This window comes from Camelina sativa, chromosome 4 (genome assembly GCF_030686135.1).
Source record: "Camelina sativa cultivar CO46 ecotype springtype chromosome 4, ASM3068613v1".
NCBI lineage: Eukaryota > Viridiplantae > Streptophyta > Magnoliopsida > Brassicales > Brassicaceae > Camelina > Camelina sativa.
Genome location: NC_141883.1, coordinates 6,808,840 through 6,831,466, shown reverse-complemented (window position 1 = coordinate 6,831,466; position 22,627 = coordinate 6,808,840). Strand labels below are relative to the sequence as shown.

At 34.2% G+C, this 22,627-nt stretch overlaps 2 long non-coding RNA genes and 1 pseudogene across 3 annotated transcripts; all 3 read left to right on the top strand.

The window, feature by feature from the left end:
* Nucleotides 1-6,656: 6,656 nt before the first annotated feature.
* On the top strand, nucleotides 6,657-8,114 carry LOC104780029 (uncharacterized). 2 transcript variants are annotated; one of them, XR_766623.3, is made up of 4 exons: nucleotides 6,657-6,886; nucleotides 6,955-7,045; nucleotides 7,117-7,148; nucleotides 7,834-8,114. It is a non-coding gene; the product is annotated as an uncharacterized LOC104780029 (long non-coding RNA). The 2 variants fall into 2 exon arrangements; XR_002037671.2 differs by having other exon boundaries at nucleotides 6,712-6,875.
* Nucleotides 8,115-8,302: 188 nt separating this feature from the next.
* LOC104783638 (AP2-like ethylene-responsive transcription factor AIL6) lies at nucleotides 8,303-10,887 on the top strand (annotated as a pseudogene).
* Nucleotides 10,888-19,971: 9,084 nt separating this feature from the next.
* On the top strand, nucleotides 19,972-21,254 carry LOC147945523 (uncharacterized). Its single transcript, XR_015596120.1, has 2 exons — nucleotides 19,972-20,266; nucleotides 20,348-21,254. It is a non-coding gene; the product is annotated as an uncharacterized LOC147945523 (long non-coding RNA).
* The last annotated feature ends 1,373 nt before the right edge of the window (nucleotides 21,255-22,627 follow it).

Genomic DNA, 22,627 nt, shown 5'->3' with positions numbered 1-22,627 from the left:
CCAAAAGACAATCTTTTTTCCAGTTATCCTTGCTCGAGTGGGTTTATGATAATCTGACAGGACAGGGAGGTGGTAGTGCGTGATATGATTCTTGAGTTTTGATACCACTTGATGTGATCCTTGAAGCTCTAATACCACTTGATATGATTCTCCCAAGGAATCGGCACTTTCGAGTTGGTAGATAGATACACCTTGATTCTAAAGACAAGGAAGCCTCAAGAATAAGGATGGTGGAATGAATGGTCGCACAAGAGTTGCGGAAAGACTCTTGATATACCGGTTTGATCTTTCAGCCTCACACAAAAAAGATCGGATCTCTCAGACTCGCACCAAGGAGATCGGGTTTTGACTATTGGAATCACACCAAGTAGTCGGTTTTGATTGATGGAATCACACCAAACAATCGGTTTTGTTCACAAAGAACAGAAGAGAATCACTCTCAAAAAGAAAAGGTTTTATAAAAAAGTTGGAATGACTATTTCTTTACTATTACATGAGTTTATATAGGATAAGAAAACTTGGTAACAAAGCTAAGTATTATTCTTGAAACTAAAAAGAACAATAAAGATAGATAGTTGAATGAAGATTCAACTGTTGAAGTTTGCCTTCCCAAGGTGAGTTGAACTCCAATTTTCGTCACTTCTCTTTGACCACAAAATAAAGTGATTATTTTGGGGTTTTTTGGACTTGAGTAAGGCTCAAAGTGGGCTGGACTTGATAGATATTATCCCCAACAGATTTTCCCATGTTGTCTTTGGTCGTAACCTCTTGAATTAGCCCATTAAGTGCCTTCTTGATCTTTTATCTCTTTGACTCCTTGATCCAATTTGCTAATGAGAAACAACATGGACTGTATCTTTTCTTCATCTTGGACTTAGTAGAAACAGCTCATGGTTGCCACACATAATTCTGGAAGGTCCTAAACCAATTGGACCTAAAACTCTTCAAGTGAACAGCTAGATTAACCTCCTTTGGCAAATGGAAAGTATCCCAAATGGTTGTTTGGCTGGAAGAGTTGATCTTTGACTTCGTTTGTGTGGAAAAAGGCTCAAGGATCTTCTTGGATGGTCTCATGATCATATCATACCCCTCCTCTTGAAAAAGTTTCGTCCTCGAAACTGTAAGACTTTGGGTTGGAGAGTGTTGAAGTGACTCTGGTGGCTTATCATGAGGAAGATTTGCACTGTTTATAGTGAGATCCTTCTTGGTTCCTACAAAATCAACAACTTGCTCTATCTTGCTTGACGATAAATGGAATGTTGGCTTTTCTCTCCTTGTTGGTGCATCAGATGAATCATCCATACTGTCAAGGTTATTGATGATAATGCCTTTCTTCGAAGATTCCTCACTCTGATCTTCGATGATCTCTTTGTGCTTTGGTTCTTCGGCTTCTGTTTGCTCACTCGGTGAAATTGTTATTTCCAACAGATTTTTCTGAACCAACAACTCCTTGTGCTCCTTTGGTGATGGTAACGAAACAAAAGCAGCTTTCTCTTCTTTAAAAACAAGAGACGTCCTTTCTCGTTGGTAACTTGGCGTGACAGTAGACGCTCCATCAGGTTGTTTAGAAGTCCTCATTAGAATATGATTTGAACCACGATGGTGATGGTTGGGAACATATCGTTTCCTCAAAATAGACTTCAATTCTGTCCAAGTCTCAATAGGGTGTTCTCCATTTTTTCTCCTGCTTATCACAAACTGATCCCACCAAGTAATAGCATAATCACAAAATCCAGTGACTGCAACTCGTACCTTCTTCATTTTGCAATAGTTTTGACAACTAAAAACCGACTCAATCTTTTTCTCCAACTTTAGGTATGCATCTGGGTCATTCCTGCCTTGAAAGGTAGGAATCTTCAACTTATTACCTCTAATGTTGTCATCAGTTTGATCCATGCCATCTCTGTGTTGTGGCCTCCTATGGCTTGTTCTTGATGATTGAGTAGTGTAATAATCATCAGCCCTTGCTACTCTAGGTTGATCTCTTTCTCTTTTATGGTGCAACATTTGTGGTTTTCTTTGTTGTGCCTTCGCTTGAACTTCATCCAACCTCTTGTAAATTGCACTCATCTCAACACTCATCAACCGTCGCATCTCTCCCATAAGTGCTTGAACTTGTTGATCATTAGACATTTTTTTTTTTAATAAGAACGGGTTCTTCTCTTTTTTTTCTTCGATAGAACGGGTTTTTCTTTCTTTTTTTTCTCCTTTTTTTTTTTGGTCTTTTTTTTTGTTTCTTTTTTTTTTGCCCTTTTTTTGTCTCTCTTTTTTTTTTTTTTTTTTTTTTTGGTTTTCTAGATAAAAGAAAATAGAAATAGAAGATGAAAAGATGAAAATGATAGAAAAAAGATGAAAGATTTAGAAGATGATAGAATGATAGAATACCAAACTCAAAGGTGTGTTCTGATACCACTTGATATGATTCTTGAGCTCTGATACCACTTGATGTGATCCTTGAAGCTCTGATACCACTTGATATGATTCTCCCAAGGAATCGGCACCTTCGAGTTGGTAGATAGATACACCTTGATTCTAAAGACAAGGAAGCCTCAAGAAAAAGGATGGTGGAATGAATGGTCGCACAAGAGTTGAGGAAAGACTCTTGATATACTGGTTTGATCTTTCAGCCTCACACAAAAAAGATCGGATCTCTCAGCCTCGCACCAAGGAGATCGGGTTTTGACTATTGGAATCACACCAAGTAGTCGGTTTTGATTGATGGAATCACACCAAGCAATCGGTTTTGTTCACAAAGAACAGAAGAGAATCACTCTCAAAAAGAAAAGGTTTTATAAAAAAGTTGGAATGAATATTTCTTTACTCTTACATGAGTTTATATAGGATAAGAAAACTTGGTAACAAAGCTAAATATTATTCTTGAAACTAAAAAGAGCAATAAAGATAGATAGTTGAATGAAGATTCAACTGTTGAAGTTTGCCTTCCCAAGGTGAGTTGAACTCCAATTTTCGTCACTTCTCTTTGACCACAAAATAAAGTGATTATATTTGGGCTTTCTTGGACTTGAATTAAGCTCAAAGTGGGCTGGACTTGATAGATGTTATCCCCAATAGATTTTCCCATGCTGTCATTGGTCATAACCTCTTGAATTAGCCCATTAAGTGCCTCCTTGATCTTTTATCTCTTTGACTCCTTGATCCAATTTGCTAATGAGAAACAACATGGATTGTATCTTTTCTTCATCTTGGACTTAGTAGAAACCGCTCCTGGTTGCCACACATAATTCTGGAAGGTCCTAAACCAATTGGACCTAAAACTCTTCAAGTGAACAGCTAGATTAACCTCCTTTGGCAAATGGAATGTATCCCAAATGGTTGTTTGGCTGGAAGAGTTGATCTTTGACTTTGTTTGTGTGGAAAAAGGCTCAAGGATCTTCTTGGATGGTCTCATGATCATATCAGTGCGGGAGCATGGCCTATGTTGTTTGCTATCGCTGTATGGTGGGGATGGAAGTGGTGGTGTTGCAATGTTTTTGGTGAGAATAAGCCTTGGAGAGATGAGATCGTGTTCGCTTTGTAAAGGATCTGGCAGAAGAGGTGATATTGGCTAATGTGCAGGGTCGTTCCCGGGATGGTTGTGGTGTACGTGTGGACCGTGAGATAGGATGGATCGCTCCAGTCTCTGGCTGGTATAAAATGAATACAGATAGGGCTTCCTGAGGTAATCCAGGGCTACCTGCGGCGGGGAGGGGGGTGTTGAGGGATACTTCTGGTGCCTGGTGCGGTGGTTTTGCAATGACTATTAGTAGGTGCTCGGCACAATTAGCAGAGCTTTGGGGTGTGTACTATGGTTTGTGTATGGCGTGGGAGCACAGAATACAGCGATTGGAGCTGGAAGTGGATTCAGAGATGGTGGTAGGTTTCTTAACACAAGGGATTGCTGAGTCACATCCTTTTTCTTTTCTGCTACGTATGTGCCAAGGCTTTCTTGGAAGGGACTGAATAGTCCAAGTGGTTCATGTATATAGGGAAATTAATCGCCTCGTAGACGGATTAGCCAACTATCCTTTTCTTTATCTTTTGATTTTCATGTTTTTGATGTACTTCCTGACTTAGTTGAACCTTTGTTGTGTGATGATGCGTGTGATGTTCGGAACCATAGGCAAGTCCGTATGTAGTTGAGTACAAACTTTTTTAATAATAATATCCGGGGGTGTCTCCCCTGGTCGTTCACCAAAAAAAAAGAAAAACAGATTTGGGGAGATTTGACTGAACTCAAAACCTGTTTTTGTTGTGTAGTGAAGAAAATAAATGGAGGTGTTGACATCTTACAAAAAAAAATACATCGAAATTCAGACAACCATGGAATATGAAGATGATCTGAATAAATTCAACACTTCAGAAGTTGATTGGGTGGAGAGAAATAAACATTTAATTTGACATAGTTCAGTAACTTTTACGCCATCAGTTTCATTTGATTAGAAATGTTCAATCCGAACATAATTAGCGTCTAGAGTCACACCATATACGCAAATATTGAAAACTATACATAATAGTTTTTTTTTCTTTTTTCATTATTGATAATTGAGATAAATTCCAAATCAAAAATATTAAAGTGTTTTTATAAAGATTAGGAGACAGTATAATTTAACCTTTGCTATATGTTGGCAATAATCTAAAGGGAAATATAATTTAGACCATTTTTGAAGTTTTTATAAAGATTAGGAGGCAATATATTTTAGTTTTTAGTTATATGTGTCAATAATCTCATCTAAAATATGATTGCATAACTTTATCAAAAAAGAATTGACATACAACCACCAATCAAACGGCTATCTTATTTAAAATATTTATACAAATCAAGTATCTATTTTACCACTAAAAGTATTTTTACAACCATAAATTTTTTTTTATTGGTGAGGTATGCTTTTTACCACTACTACTTACAAAATATCTTTACGAACATATTAAGCGAACTATATATGTTTTTTTGCATAGTTTTTTTAACTATTTAAATTTTTGATTTAAAAAATATTTCGAATAAAGAAAATATATCACATTTGATAATTTATGATATATTTATAAAAAAGTATAATACAAATATACTCGATTACAAAATGTTTATAAAGGTTAAAAATTGAAAGAATATAAATTTGACATGACTATATGAAAGATATAAAATTATAAATATGAAGATATATGAATTTTAGATAATTTAAAGTTGAATATATAATTTAAAATAAACAATCAACAATACTACCACAAAATTAATTTTTTTTTAAAGCATATATTGGTCTTACATATTTCTAATCCAATTTGGAACACCACAGCTTCTCGTAGTTCGTAATCTTATCCTAAGGTACCTAACAAATGTCCGTGACAATTTTCCCAAACGATCCAATGAAATTTTTACACGTGTGGTCTTCCTAATGTCAACTATCTACTTCCACGACCACAAGCTTGGTTCGGCTGAAGTTTGTTGGTTTTAGAGAAGACGTTGATTATTGTATTGTGAATTTTTTTACCAAAGTTGACAAAAAAAAAAAATTGACCAAAAATAAAATTATTTACTTTTAAAAATTCAACTTATAGTATATTCAAAAATAAAATTATTTTTTAATTATAAGAAATAATATGATAATTTATTTGTTTCACAAAATAGATTCATATCTAAAAATGAAAGGTGAAGTATAATGATAATTAACAAATTAATATGTTAAGTTAAATATCAAAATATTTTATTTGATGAATAATTTAATAAAGGAAATTAATATGGTAAGTTAGATGATATGATTCATTAGAATATTCTCTTTACGATTTTTGGTATAACCTATTTATAACCAATTAATCTATTATTAATGTATAACCTATTTATAACTAACTTATTAAAATTATATAATCTATAAAATAATGTTATGTACTTCCATTTTATTTATTATAAAGAGGATCTTCTGGTTGACAAACCAAATTTATGTCGTTTATAAGTGGCAGAATTACTAAATTGACTATTTTAGAAAGTGATGATAAGATAAAAGTTTACATGGGAGTTGGAAGTAATAATCTAATGTTATAAAATATTAATTTAGATTTTACGTATAGATTAATAGCCCCGTTTACATGCATCGTAGTTGGACGTAATAATATAATGTTAAAGTCATGGTTTACATCTATTATATTAAAAGAGAAGTGAAAACATCCACATTCAATTTCAGGCACGGATAACCATTTTGTCATGTAAATTTACCTATTTTCGTATTAAAAATAAATCAAAATCGACAGGAAAAATCTAATTGCATAAAAAATTATTTGCAAAACTAGAATTTGCTAATTTAATCCCTAAATTTCCCGAAAAACACCATTTTTATAACTATGGTTCTGTTTTATACTACAAATTCTACAAATTTGATATAATTAATGGGCTTAGATTGTAGATCGACGTTAATCTAAAAATTAATGGGCTTCTGCAGGGAAAAAAAATCCAACGACAATACACCTCCTTACCGGAAACCCTAAAAAGATAGATTCTTTACAACTATAAATACAATGCTATCGTTTGCGTTCACGATAACTCAACAAAAGAGAAAAAAACTCTCTTTTCTTGAATTTTTAGGGTTTTATTTATAGAGTTAATTACGAGATCGGCATTTATTCTCATGGGTATTGTTCAATACAGACTTTCTTTCCGTGCTTACAGATTTAGGCCTTTTTTAGACGATGAAAAGACAATATTACCCCTTCTCACATCACACAATTGATCGTCTCTTTCTCTCGACACAACTCTGGTTTCTCACTTTGTCGACTCAGCCATAGAAAAGAGCCAATGATCTAATAATCTTCTCCCTCCAACTACACACAACCATGATCCCCCCCCTCCCCCCCCAAAGGAATTAGCTCTTCAAAAAGCCAATAAAGAGAAGGTTATGGAGAAGTAAGTTTCAATTTCTAGGGTTTTTAATTTTCCTGAAATTTAATTTCTCCTTTTTAATTGGGATTTAGAGATGGACAAGGTAGAAGAGAAAGAGAGTTTCAAATTCTCAGGTTCGTTGTGGGTCAGCAAACTTACACTTCATGTCTCTCTAATTCAAAGGTAAAAAGATCCCAATTTTTTTACATTTTTCAACAGCGCTTGACCATCTTCATCGCTTCTCTGTATCGCAGGAAGCCTTCTGAGAATCGCCAGAATTTGAGAGGTATGTGTGCTCTATTTCTATGTCATCTTTGCCTGGGTTGTGATTTTTTCCGTACTAGATAAACGAATCTAATGGGTTTAAGCATTGTTAGTCATGTTCTTTACAATATGTATGTTTCATTTGGTGTTTGGGTTCCTCAGTTGTAGTTCTTTAGGGTTTAGTGCTCCTTAATTAAGAGTGTGTTTAATTTGTTTCTTAGGTTCCTTTGGTAGTCATGTCCTTTACAATATGTGTGTTTCATTTGGTGTTTGGGTTCCTCAGTTGTAGTTCCTTAGGGTTTAGTGTTCCTTAATTAAGAGTGTGGTTAATTTGTTTCTTGGGTTCCCTCGGTAATAGTTCTTAGGGTATAGTTTTCCTTCATATATGGTTGTTTGATTTGTCCTTGGGTTCCATTTGTTACAGTCCTTAGGTTATAGTTTTTCCTTAATACATGTGTTGTCCTCTTTTGATTTCCTTTCTCTCTTTGGTTTACTCTTCTTATTTAGTTGACTTTGGATACCACTAATTTCATAGAAACTATAAACAAGCACATCTTCATTGTCATTAACTTCTACACTTCATGATTTTGAAATACTGGCTTTTGTAATCATGAGTTTTTTGCACAAAGATGTTCCATTTAACTTTATTCTGTAAGTATTTGATCTTCATCTCTGTCACTTGGTCATCTATATTTGTTCTTCTTCAGGTGTCAAAACTGCAAGGAACTTGTTCATAAGGTAAGTTGGCTTTCACATCATGTGTGGCATCAATATGATGTTTGCAAAGGCAGAGACGTTCTGGAAGAAGTAGCAACTTCAGACTATCTTAACCCCTATTTCCCCATGTCAATGCTTCTTCTTCTACTTTTGTTAAAACATGAAACAATATGTAAACTTCTTCTTCTACTGTGTTGGGGAAACAGGAAACAATATGTAAACTTATTCTCGCTCTCAGATTCAATCAAATAAATTTGAGGTTATCATTGAAGCAAAGCTCCATGCCTCCATCAATGGCTTCTCTGAAAAAATTTAAGAGTTAACAGAACAAGACTTTAACTCTTTAACCTTAAACATAACAGAACCAAACCTTTAACTCTTTAACAGAACAAAATCATTCGATTCTATAATCTTAAAAAGCATTAGTAACGAGATTGTTAAATATATGAAGGAATGATCATGGTGCTTTACCTCATGTTCATAACTGACAAAGACTTTTGTTCAGATTCTTCTACTCTGCAGTTTTTTTCATTTACCATTGTCCACAGAAACAAATAGAGATCCTCATATATATCTTCACCAATCCCTAACTAAACAACATCTTCAGTTAGCAGCTGACGAAATCTAGTGCATCTGAAGAAATCATTGGAGCAGTGATGGAACGACAAGTCAGTGGAGGCTTTCGCAGCTGAAGAAATCCAGTGCATCACGATCAAGGGTAGAACCATCTTTCTGCTTACCCTAAAATGCCTAAACCGAGAGTACGGGAAGAAATGCTCAATTTCAAAGTTTTTAGGGAATAAATGCCCATTTAGGCAATAACCCTTATTTATAGGGTTTTACTTTTAGTGTTCTACTTTTTTTCTCGGCTTTGTATCGTTTATCAGCGTTGTTATTCCTTCATCGTAACATACGTATCTAAAATTCTAAATCCATCAACTTATATATATATATATATATAGGTTGGACGAATCAAAAGCCACAAGAGTTTTTCAAAGAAGAAGCTCAGTTAGCAGCAGCAGCTTCAATGGCGGATTCAACAATCTTAACAACGTTTGTAGACCCGCAGTCTCATTCTTAGAGTCACATCCCTAAGCTCGAAGATTTTCTCGGTGATTCTTCTTCGATGGTTCGTTACTCAGACAACAGTCAAACCGAAACACAAGACTCTTCCCTCACTAAAATCAACGATTCACGTCCCCACCACAACCACAACCAAACCGGCTTCTACTCCGATCACCACGATTTCAAAACCATGGCCGGTTTTCAAACCGCTTTCTCTACAAACTCCGGTTCTGAGGTCGATGACTCTGCTTCAATCGGAAGGACTCATCTCGCTGGAGAGTATTTGGGTCACGTTGTTGAATCTTCTTCCGGACCGGTCCGGACCGGACCTAGGGTTTCACGGTGGATCTAATAACACCAACACCACTGGCGGAGCTTTGTCACTTGCGGTTAACGTTAACAACAGTACTAATCAACATCATTATGATAATGAGATTACTAATCATCATTACCGTGCTGGTGGTGAGAGAAACAACAACAACAATGAGAACAATGAGAACAACTAGAAGACAGAATCTGAGAAAGAGAAGCCAAACGTGGCTGTTGAAACATCGGATTGTTCTAACAAGAAGATCGCTGATACGTTTGGACAAAGGACTTCGATTTACAGATGTGTTACTCGGTAAGTTCATTCTATTATGACAAGAAGAATCCAAGGCAGTTTTGTTGTGATTAAGAAATTAATTAATTAAACTATTTTGTGTTATTTGACCTTTGGTCATAGACTTGAAGGTTACTATTACTATTAGTTTAAGTGCAAAAGTACTAATGTAATATTATTTGATTGATTGATATGCAGACATAGATGGACGAGAAGATATGAAGCTCATCTATGGGATAATAGTTGTAGGAGAGAAGGTCAGGCCAGGAAAGGTCGTCAAGGTATATATTTTTTATAATTTGATTTTAGAGTTTATTTGTTATCTCATGTAAGTGATATACATTAGATCGTAAAAACCGGGTTTGTTTGATGTTTATAAGTGGGTTTTGAGAAGCATATAGTAGTAGAGTCAAGTATAGTAGGACAAAGATTAACTTTAAGTCCCTAGACCAAATTATGTTTTATCACATTTTATCTTTTTATGTAATTTGTTATTAAGATTTTAATTGTATCATTCTTTAAACCAACAAAAGCAATAGAAGAACATGAAAACATTTTGGTTTCGTATGTGCCTGAGTTACTTAGTCGTATATGCTTTATTATTTTCTTATGAGAAGTAGTAATTGATGATTTACGCAAAAGAAAAGTTATCAAAAATACCCATTATTTAATCCTAATATTTTGTTCATACGATACAAATGTAAATAAGCTTTCTGATTGAAAGTTCTTAAAGCTTTACCTTTTTCTTTTTTCTATTGATATGTCTATATCTTTATATTATGATTGAAAGAACTTTGGGTGGTGATTTGTATTTGTGAAGGGGAGCCAAAGTTTTTTTTTAACTTGACAACAACGGCGGCGCAATATAGCATCAGAAAAGTGAAACCAGTGGAGAAAGCAAGTGAAACCAGTGGAAAAAGCCGAAGCTGAAGCAGAGAAAGAGGAGCTTGTGATGCAAGATACTTTTTCTCAAGAGACTGCTCTTTTGATTGAAGATCCCAACATGTAAGCAAATCTCTCTCCATTTAAAAATTTAACCTAATTTACTATAGTGAGCTGCCTTTGCAAGTGTTATAACGGTTGTTTTGATTCTTTAGGGTAAAGTACATTGAACGAGAATTGGCTAAGAAGATGGGGGGGGGGGGGGGGGGGAATATTGATGATGCAGAGGAGGTTCAGAATGAGTTGAAGCAGAGTGGAAGATGAGTTATATAAAGATACGTGATCATCCTAAAGTAAGTTGCTTTGCTTAATGTAACACAATGATTGTTTAGTGTTTTATGTGGTACAGGGGATTACGAATGTTGTTACTAAACATCTTCCTTCTCAGGTTAAGAAGCGTAGTTCGGAAGAGAGCTCGAGTGGACTACCGGAATAGCAAAAGTCCAACCCCCAATCGAGTATCGGAGTATGAATATTGTTAAATACACTTTCTTTGATTTGATGATAAACTTTTTGAGTGTTTTAATGACTAATGGTTTGTTTTCTGGGTGGATGGTATTCACACGAAAAACATGTGGGCAAAAAAATGCAACCTAATTCAATAAATTTTATGTTTTAGAGTACTTGCATCTAATGCCTATATCTTATAAATTACGATTAAAGATGTGTCAAAACAAATATGATTTGAGCATATGTTCTAGATACAGTTAGAATATGTACGCAATACAATCTAAACACTATATAATAAGCAACCTTGGTCATGAGGTGAATGCTATACAACCTAAACACTAAAAGCAACTTGGTCATGAGGTGATCTATTCTCTTAATCGACTTACATTATCCCAAATCTTACATCAACGGTTTGTCTTCTTATAAGTTTTTTTTTTGTCAATATGGAAATATAGATTGAGATGAGATCCAATTCTCTTTGGTGTGAATCGTGTGATGAAAACATATGATCACCATTAAACCAATGCATCTACTCTTAGTTCCATTTTTACTCATCCAAATCTTGATTGTGTAACTAAATTATGGAGTATATCTTATCATCTGGACCAGTTCAGAAAGATATGATTTCAATAAACAGGTAAAAGAAGAAGAGCGAAACCATATTGCAATAGCAAACTTGATTTACACTCAGTTAAGATGATAATCTCCACGATTCCACTACGTCGATCATATGTGAAATTATTTGTGTATATGTAAACCTAACATTTGATATGAATTACAAACCAAACTACGTCGATCAAATGGATGTGAAAGATAAAAAAAGACCTGCCACTAATAGTAATGAAGTTGTTCTCATGCTGTTGAATGGCAGGTAAAAGATATTTACTCTACCTTTAGGACAATTACATTTTAAAATTGTCTCTGTTAAAATTTTTATTAATTTGATAAACATGTAGGAATGAGACTGTGAACTGTCGTGTCAAATACAACTACGCTTCTCAATTCATGTCTATATGGCAATCAAACGGGTGCCATCTCATATACAAATCCGAACCTGTGTTTTGTGTAATGCGGTTTATGAAGGTCAGAGAATATGAAAGTATGTAACATAAATTAGTTCTGATATAATCATCATAAGGTAACAATATATTCACTTTCAATTGTAAATGTCTATAGGTGCACCATGTATTGAAAACACATTGGCCTCTTCGAAGATCTTCATAAAACCAGAGTTCGAAGGACTGGAGCATCACCAAGCTATGTAAGATGTTATTATGTATATTAAATCAACTTATGTATGATGTTAAAGTAAAATTTCTTAAAACACTTTATATATTTATAGGTCTGAATTTGCTAGACGTTATTTACTTAAACCATGTGATGAAGCAACAAGGTGAAAGCTCTGGACTCAGATGTAAAGAATGGAGCCTTGAAGATTTTTTTTTTTTTTTGTATTTTTGAATGTCTAAAAAATTCTGAATGTTTGTACTAACCGCTACTTGAAATCCAAATATAGATTACTCTCATCTTTAATTTGTAACTGAGATAACACATTATAACATGATCTTTTGGAGTTTGCTTACGCTTAATAAAATTTTGAATTTACTTATTGAATTTTAATATCAATTTACTACAGTTTAATTGTTTATTTATAAAACTTTATTTATATTTTACATTGAGTATATTATGGATCTTTAGAAAGTAAACTCTTCTGTATATATGCAAATACAAAAAGTTCTTGACAATCCTATAAATCATTATAAACTTTTTTCAAAAGATAAAACACCATATTTAAAGATGTCAATTATTACATATTAAATAAAAAAAGCAGCATATTCTAAAGTATCAAAACTATTTTTCTTAAGATCTTATTACCGCGCTTACGCGCGGGTACCTCTGAAAAGGATGCTTGATAATCATAATCCGCATGTATATGCGTTTAGGTCAGAAAGATTTGATTTAACCAATACTGTGGCAGATTTGAGGTTAAGAATTCCTGGAGAAAGAACTGCTGATGCAAGGACTCATAATCTACCTACATACAATGAGGTTGCTGGACTAATACCAGGTGATTTCAATCCTAGAGTATTTAAGCGTGACATTGTTATAGAAAGCCGTTCTGGCGGTCTGCAAAGAATAAGTGAACTCCATCCAGCTTACTTGCCACTTCAATATCCATTATTGTTTCCATATGAGAGGATGGTTATAGGTTAGGCATTGACATTGGTTTTGTAGATACGTCTGAACGAAAAAGGAAAACAGCCTCGATGAGAGAATTTTATGCTTTCCAAATATTTGAGAGATATCAAGAATCTTCTACGATTGTGATGTCGGGGAAATTATATCAGCAATTTTTGGTAGACGCGTTTACAACCACGGAATCTAACAGACTGATATATATTTCCATGAACCAAAACAAACTACGGACGGAAAGAATCGATAAAATAGTTGAAGCTGTTAATCAAGGAAACAAAGATCTTGCAGAACACGGAAAAATAATCTACATTCCTTCATTGTTTACAGGTGGAAAACGTTATATGATGCAACATTATTTAGACCCGATGCCTACTTGCAAGTACTATGGTTTTCCCCATATTTTCATAACAATTACTTGCAACCCCAAATGGCCTGAAGTTGTTCGATATCTAACAAGGCATGGTCTTAAGCAAGAAGATAGACCAGATATATGTTGTCGGGTCTTTAAAATGAAGGTAGATAGACTAATGGAGCAAGTGACTAAAGAAAAAACTTTTGGTGTTGTAAATTCTGGTATGTTTCATATTATTAATCAATCGACTTTCTATACGTTACCGTGTTAAAACCCAAACTTATTAACAGTGGCTTTTGTGTGTGTGTGTGCAGCTATGTATAAAATAGAATTCCAGAAGAGAGGTCTGCCTCATGCACACATGATTTTATTCTTGCATCCATGACTATAAAATGCGTACACCAGAAGACATTGATAGATTCATAAGCGCTGAGATTCCTGATAAAGAACTGGACAAGTACTTATATGAAGTTGTTTCTGATGTTATGATTCATGGACCTTTCTGTATTCATAACAGAGGAAGTGTTTGCATGAATAATGGTAAGTGCACTAAATTTTTTCCAAAACCATTCATGGAAAACACTGTCGTCGACGATGCTGGTTATCCAGTATACAAACAGAGGAAAAACGGGAGATTTGTGCATAAAAAAGGTTTTGATTGTGATAACAGTTTTGTTATTCCGTACAACTTTGTATATCCGTTATCGTGCTCATATTAATGTTGAGTGGTGTAATCAGTCATGTTCAGTAAAATATCTTTTCAAATACATTACCAAAGGGCTGGATTATATTAGAGCTAACGTAGGAGAGGAAGACGATCAAAATGAAATCAAGAAATACTACAACTGCAGGTATGCCTGTTTATTAATTTCATATAAATTTAACCCTATTAATTTAATATTTATTAATAGTATTATTCTTTTATTAGATATGTCTCTGCATGTGAAGCAGCTTGGCGAATATTGTCTTTTCTGATTTGCTATCGTACTACTCCCGTTGAAAAACTTCTGTTTCATCTTCCTGGATAGGAATTGGTAGTTTACAACGAAGATGATCCTATTGCAGATGTTATGAAGCGTTCAGCCAGAGGATCTAAACTGTTGGCCTGGATGGAATGCAATAAAAAACATCCGGAAGGTAGAAGTCTCACTTATGCTGAATTTCCCAACATGATTGTGTTGGTTAATAGTAAAAAAATCTGTCAACCAAGATCTAAGAGAAGAAAAAGTTTTGCAGTAGGCAGAATTACATATGTACCACCTTCTATAGGCCCGGCATATTACTTGAGAGTTTTACTTAATAGAGTTCTAGGGGCCACAAGTTTTGATTTTTTAAAAACGGTAAAAGGTAAACTGTACAAGGAATTTAAAGATGCCTGCTTTGCATTGGGATTATTGGATGACGACAAAGAATATATTCTAGCTATATAAGAGGCAAGTATGTGGTGTTTTGGACCGTTTCTAAGGAAGTTGTTTGTCATACTATTGCTTTCAAAAAGTGTTTCAGTGCCTTTCAAAGATATATTGTGCGAAGATATTTTATATTTGCAAAGGAACCGTATGAACAACCACGGTAAATACATAGTTTTTTATAAAATATATATAATAAAATTTTAAGTTAACATTTCTGTATATATGCAAATACAAAAACTTCTTGACAATCCAATAAAACAATTCAAACTTTTTCAAAAGATAAAACACTATATTTAAATATGTTAATCATTACATATTAAATCATAAAAGCAACATATCATAAAGTTAAAAACAGTTGTTATTAAAATCTTAATACCGCGCTTCAAGCGCGGGTACCTCCTTAGTTTGATGTATAACAACTACGAAATGTTAGAGAATTCAATATTCGATTTTGAACCATAAGGAAATTAGCAATATTTGGATTTAATTTGTAATTAGGTTCGGACCCGCACGTACGTGCGGAATTGATTTCAAAAACTAAATTTACTATCAAATTTGCAATATTATATATATATATGAGTTTACTATCATATTTGTTTTTAATTTAGTTTAGACAAAAATTATAAGCCGACTTTTTTTTTTGCTACAAGTAAAAATAGCTCCAAAAGAAAAAAGAAAAAAGAAAAATGTGGAATGTTTATTTCGAGACAAAACAAACCCTATCTCATCTCATATATGTCATGTTCTCTCATCTCATAACTGTGATTTTAATAATAGTTATCCATTTGAGATTGCATATTTTAGTCCAACAAATAAGGAAATATGTAAGAGTTTGGGTTCTTAACAAAAAAAAACAGAAAAGTAATGTTTTAAACCTGGACCGGTCCAACTGCGACCCGGTAGACATTCTGGTTTAGGTTACTTTTAAAAACCAAAAAAATAAAAACTCGGGAAGAACCGAAAAACCCGCTAAAAACCCGTGAACCGGTGGTTGAACCAACATGTGGAAGTCAAATTAAAATATTTTATTTTTATCACACTTCAAATTCAAACCAGGTTTAAAATAAATGTTGTTATTTATAAAAGAATCACTTAGTTATTTTATCTGATTACTTAAAATTTTAATTTAAATTTATTATTATATAATTATGTATGTTTTGTTCATTTATTTATAGAAATTGTATATATATTCATAAAATGTAAACAAAACGATAAACTAATTGATCCGCACTATTTAACTGGTCCGACCCGTTAACTCAATGACCCAAAAGACGTTCACCTTCCGGCCTGATTTTTAAAACATTGGAAAAAGAAGGTAAGAGATTAGGTACAACATTTATAACCCAAACATATATTAGTTGGGTATTTAGTTTACTTTTCAGTTTGGTTTCAGTTTAGTTTATTAATATTTCAATACTAAAATTCAGAACAAATCAACAATCATACGCAATTAAAATGTATTTGATTAATAGTTAGTTAGTGTTATTAAATTCGTGAACTATTAAACCGGATATAAAACCATTATAAACAATTAGAACCCGTTTTTTTGTTCCGCAATTAAAATGTACAACTAATTCTTTTTCAAATTTTTGTTGTCCAACCTTAATTAGGGATGTTCATGTTATCAATTATTTTTGTGCGTAGTTTAAAGTTTTGTTTTAAGAAGAACTTAAACAAAATTCAGTAATTTGTATTTCTATCGGGCTTTAAATGGTCTGTTTGGTTGAATATATGTTAAATTCAGTAATTAGTAATCGGTCTTGAGAAAAAAAAGGTTTTGAGAACTTTTTATTATTATTTTCGTCGTCGTTACCAAAAATTAGAAATGGGTAACTTTCAGAAAGGAATTGGTGAATATGTGATTCTACAACCTTACTCTATCAGTCAATCTCCAGAGAAAACACCACCTGAGAAAGATGGGAATTAGTTGTAACAATTGATTTTAGTTTCTATTTGTATTTTTACTTTTATTTGATTGGGTTTTGGGATTTCTTTGAGATCTATATTCATTCTTGTTAGACAGATAGATTTTCAGGTTCTTGCATGGAATCAATAGATTGAAAGTCAGATCGATATAGCTCACTAATCACGATCCACGCCCATAGCAAGGCTCACCATCGTTGAACAGGTTCTTAAAATTTTAATATTCTCTCGTTGTATAAGACGTAAATCGATTAAGGGAAAAAATTATTAAAATTTTGGATCTAAGTGGGTTTTTGATTGTTCAGTTTTCTTTAAATCGTTCTCAAATAACTATGAAAAACTGAATCAACTAATTCATGACTTTGAAATCTTGGTTTTATTGCTTTCGCATAGTATCATTATCACCATCATCTATTCTTTCCTGCGATTATTGAATCCAAGATTTACTTCATACTTAAGCTAAACTTAATCTAATATACATTAGATTCTCATATTCCAGGGTCCAAAGTAAGTGATTTAGAATTCAACCTTTTTAGTTATAAAGTCTGAAAAGTTAGTATTAGCTTATCTAGATAATGGCTCTTGCATACCTGACAATGGTTAATATAAATGTGATTCTATGATTTACTTAATAGGATTCTAATAATAGATGATTTACATGACCTTTCTAATATAATCTCTCTTTTTTTTTTTTCTCTTGTTTACTCTTTCATTGGACAATGATAACAAAATCAGTTTCTTTATTGTCAGGTTAATTAAGTAAGACCAAAAGATAAGCAATATGAAGCAAGGCAAGAGATGCATATGCCATTATATACAAATAAGAGGTTAGTATTATTAAGCCTCTTAACTTCTCATTTACAAACTAATCAACATTGATTTGACTTAATACTAAAAATCCGTGACAAAAGCTATTTAATCAAAACGCTTAGACACTTTCAGCATTCATTGTTTTGGAATGCTATTAAATCTGTGAAGAGCACCATCAACCTGTTTTAGAACAAAATTTAGAAAACAAACATGATTAGTCCACCTTCAGTTAGACTTAATATATTATAAAGCAAATGATATACAATGGCCAGTAAGAAATGCTTAACCAAACCTTGTCAACTTTGCAATTATCATGTCCATTGTAGATGGTATCCTTTTTCAAGATAGAGAATTAATTGAAAAATCCTTCCAACTATGATCATGATAGCATCTACCATTGACTCTGATCTTCGATGCAGTTTTCAAGGGCTTAATATCGGACACATGAGTGATACCATCATTGTCGGCCATCTATACTATCAAGGTGACTTTCTGAGTTGTTATATTAGGTTTGATGTGTTTGTTTTTTATGACGTCTTGTTTGGTTTTTATAGTAGTAATGGAGGTGGTTTGTTGCGATGGTAGAAAAATCATACATAATCCTCTTATGTGTTAAGAAAAATAGTTGATTATTCTATGTAATCAATTAAAGATTTTCAGTTGCTATTTTCCTAATATTTTGTTTGCTATGAAAATAATTTCGGTTTGATAAGTTAATATACTGAGGATGTTTAGGAATTTTATTGATCTATTTATAAATAGTTTTGAATGGTGAATCGGAGATTACGGAGATGATAGACTCCAATTTGGTTAGTTTTGGAAATGAGTAAGTTTCTGGTTAGTTGCTATAAACTCTATTTTTCAAATATTCAGTTTATTTGGGATTTTAATGTCAAAGAGTGTTGATATGGTTGGTTCCTAATTCTTCGTGATACAGTATTTATTATGACAAATTTGCATATTTGATCTCCATAATTATTTACTGAATTTGCTCACACATATAGGTGGAACAATTTGTTTGGATACGCTTGTATCATAAACACGACCCGAATAAGGTTATGTGGAACTATTAAGGATCCGCGTGTTTTGTATATATAAGATTACTTCTTTGTCTTCAATTGTTTTTGTTTGTTCTTTCCCTTTTTATTTTGTAGGAGTATTTCATGTCATATATGTTTTATTGTTTTTTTTTATGTCTAAGTGTGCTTCCCAATTAATAGTATAGATAGAAAAGAATGTGAATTTTGCAAAAATAAATATCTCATATATGGACTCGTATACCAGATTGGGAACATGATTTATTAAGTCTAATGTATCAATAAGCAGATGCAAAATCACCTCCGATATATTTACATATTGATGAATTCGAGCTTAACTAAGAAAATTATGCATTCATGTCCTCATCCATCTTAAATTGGATATCTAATGTATGTGTTCCGCTTTGTTTTCAACAAACTTAAACTTAAATGAGTTTTGGAAATCAATTTATTGTGGATAAAAATGAGAAAAAGTCTTTATCCCTATATAACACAAAAAGACAGTCATTATATTTATAATTAATGATCCTGAATTTGGACTAAGTGATTACTCCCTTTGTTTCACAAAGATTGTCATTTTGACATAATGCACACAAATTAAGAAAATTATCTAAATTTCTATTTTATCCTTTATAAATACACTAAATTTTTTCTCTTTCTAATAAATTAGCTCAAATTATAGGGATAAAAATGAGAATTTAATCTTTAAAACTGCATTGAAAACATAAAATGACACTCTTTTGTAACGAAAAAGATGTGTCAAAATGACACTCTTTGTGAAACAGAGGGTGTATAATTTAGTAACATAAAAAAAATACTAATAACCTTAGTGCAGTGGCAGGAAGTAAGTCCATTTGTAGAAGGCACCATCACATTCGGGATCGAATCCCAGTTCTTACAAATGTAGAAATTTGGCTAATAGACCGACGAGTTGTGGCCCAATTATTGACAAAAAAAATACTAATAACATCTACTCTATAAACTAATTGCAAAGGAATCTCAAGGAAAAACAATATATACAACTACCGATAACTCTCATTTAGATCAACTGAAATCAAATACTAAGTCAAATTATTTAAAAATTATCTACTCTGCGTCTCTGCCCTAGTTGTAACATGCACTACACAGTAAACCGAGAAAAAAAATGCACATTCTCCGATCTCTCTACACATGCAAAAGAGAGATATTTTCTTATTAAACATGATTACTTTGACCATAAAGCCCGAAGATGAAAGCCGAGCCGGACAGGCACTTGCCCACTTGTAATAGACATACGTAAAATCCCCTAAACTCATAATTCTACTCGCCTTTATATTTTGGATTCTGGCTTCTGCCAACTTACTTCACCCAAAAGAAAAAACAACTATGAGAATCGTTCCTAAGACAGATAACTACGAAACTGAGCTTGCGGAGCTAACTTTATCCGTTGACGTCTCCACCGCGACTAAGAGAAGAAAACAAGAAGATGAAAAGTGGTTCAAACGGTCCGAAAAAAAGCATTTTATGATTACATTCTTGATGAAGACAATGCTAAGGTTGTATGCATAACGGACGGTGACACATTTGTCGGTCGGGCCATTGTAGAACGGCTCTTGCTCCATGGCTACACCGTTCGAGTCATCGTCAATACGCTAGGTAATATATAAACCATATGCGGGTTGATGGTTCATTACTAAGAGTAATATGAATGATATAGTTACTCATTATGTTTTGTAGATGACCTTGAGAGAGTGAGGGTGATGAAAGATGAGACGTGATGCGGACATCGATCCTACCAACCAAACCGTTGAACCAGATCTTGTACCACATCCTGTACCAGAAGTACGAGAAGGCCCTATGACACGATCAAAGGCTAAACAGTTAAGGATGAGGTTTAACCTAGCCGTTCAAGACATCGTAAGCTTCCTAGAGCTGAAGGACGCCAACTGGTCTGTACCACCATCATGCCGCCACAACATATATGATCACATTGCCGAGGAAGAGCTTGCTGAAGCCTTCACCAAAATGAGCCTTGATAAAACCAGTTCCCCAGGTATGAAACCTCTTTTGGCAGGTCAAGGAACCTCAAGAAGCCAAGAGAAGAAATTGGAGCTGCAAGAGACGTCTGATAAAGCTACACCTCCGAAAGCGATCAAGATAGTGAAGATCAAGACCAAGGCATAGAGGACATGGACGAGCATCAAGAGACTGATCAAGATACTCTAGAGGAACTCCAGGAAGACCCCTACTTCAAGAAACAAGCCAACAAACAAATACAAGACAAGACTCCTGAAGTAGTTCATCGAGTAGTACAAGAAGTGGTTCACAGAACATCTATGGGGCCTAGATCGCATCCAGGTAAGTCCTATTCAATATTTTCGATCCTTGCAGGTTCCACCAACCCCAACAACGGCTAGAAGGCGTGCTCATCAAGAGAGATCAAGTCTACTTTAGTATTTTCTTTAATTAGTTTATAACCTTCCAAAAACAATGGTTTTGTGTTTGATTTTATTTGCTTTCCTTTGTTGCATTATTTTGCATTTATTGTCAGCCTTAGGGCTACCTGAAAGACTCTTATAAAGTCCCCCTATAGCAGTTGTACGGTTTTTACCTTTGATATTAATAAAACGCTGAATTTTCTTAATTTTTCTCTTTAAGTGTTCTTAAGAGAATAAGCTTGTTCTTTGTCTTGTATGTGAGATTCTACAAGGCTAAGTTTGTGTACTGTATTCAGAGACCAATCACATCTCTGTGGTGTACTTCGCTCCGCCAACACTCCTCTTTACCGATCCCACACGAGAGAAGCGACCGCCATCGTGTCAGATCTACATCATCGACCATCTTTCCTTCACAAGAGAGAAGTGACCGCCAGCTTGTGAAGCCATCATGTCTATCCCGATACAAGTCTCACCACCGAGTCTTGTATCATCTGGTATCAGAGCACAATTCACGCTGTTCCCTTGCCAGGTTTATCTCTTCCATTTACTCTCATTTGATTTGTAGCTTTTGTTTTATTTAACAAAATATATATATATATATATATTAAGCACCTTAGTTCGTCACAGCCTTGTCTCTAGGTTGTTTTGTTTTATTTACAAACCTTAAATCAAAAAAATATATATATATTGCAGTTTGTTTCCTTAAGTCGTCTGTTTCAGTCTCTGTATTAGTTGTTGTACTAGTTCATCTCGCATTTAAAAAAAAAAAAAAGTTTCTTTTATTTTTCTTTGGGATTTCCTTTCAATTTCTGTGGTACGTTGATACTTTGTTGTTTTTGTCTAAGCGCAGATCCGTTCTAGACACTCACTATGGGAGAAAACGCACAAATACCCCAAGACGCCATGATGCAAATGATGAGAACCCTCATAGAGCAGTTGAGAGGGCTTGGCGATAGGATAGGCCATTTGGAGCAACCTCAGCCGAGGGTTGATGATGGACCAGTCCCAGAACGTAGGAATGTCCGCAACGAGGAGGAAGAATCCCTTGACATGGATGACGATGATATTGATCCACCACCAGATCCATTATGGCGTCAACATCAGCGGAGAGAAGATCCTTTGATGCGGAACCGCGCTCGAGAGGTAGAACCACGAGAACAAAACCGAGATGTCAAACTAATACCTCCTACTTTTGCAGGAAAGTCTAATCCGGAGGTTTACATGGACTGGGAGAGACGTATGGAATACATATTCCAATGTTATGGCTATGGAGAAGCTCGAAAAGCAGCCCTCGCATCGGCACAGCTCACCGACAATGCCTTGTCATGGTGGGATAGGACGGTAGCCGATAGAAGGAGGCAGCGGTTTGCTACCATCAGCAGTTGGGGAGATATGAAGTACCTCTTGAGGTTGAGGTATGTCCCTGATCATTATCAACGAGACTTACAAAAACGTTTTAGAAAATTGTCTCAGGGAACAAGGACTGTGGATGAGTATTTTGAGGAGTTTGAGAATCTCATGAACTCTTTGGAGCTAGAAGAATTGAGTGAGTCCCTAATGGCTCAGTTCATTGATGGAT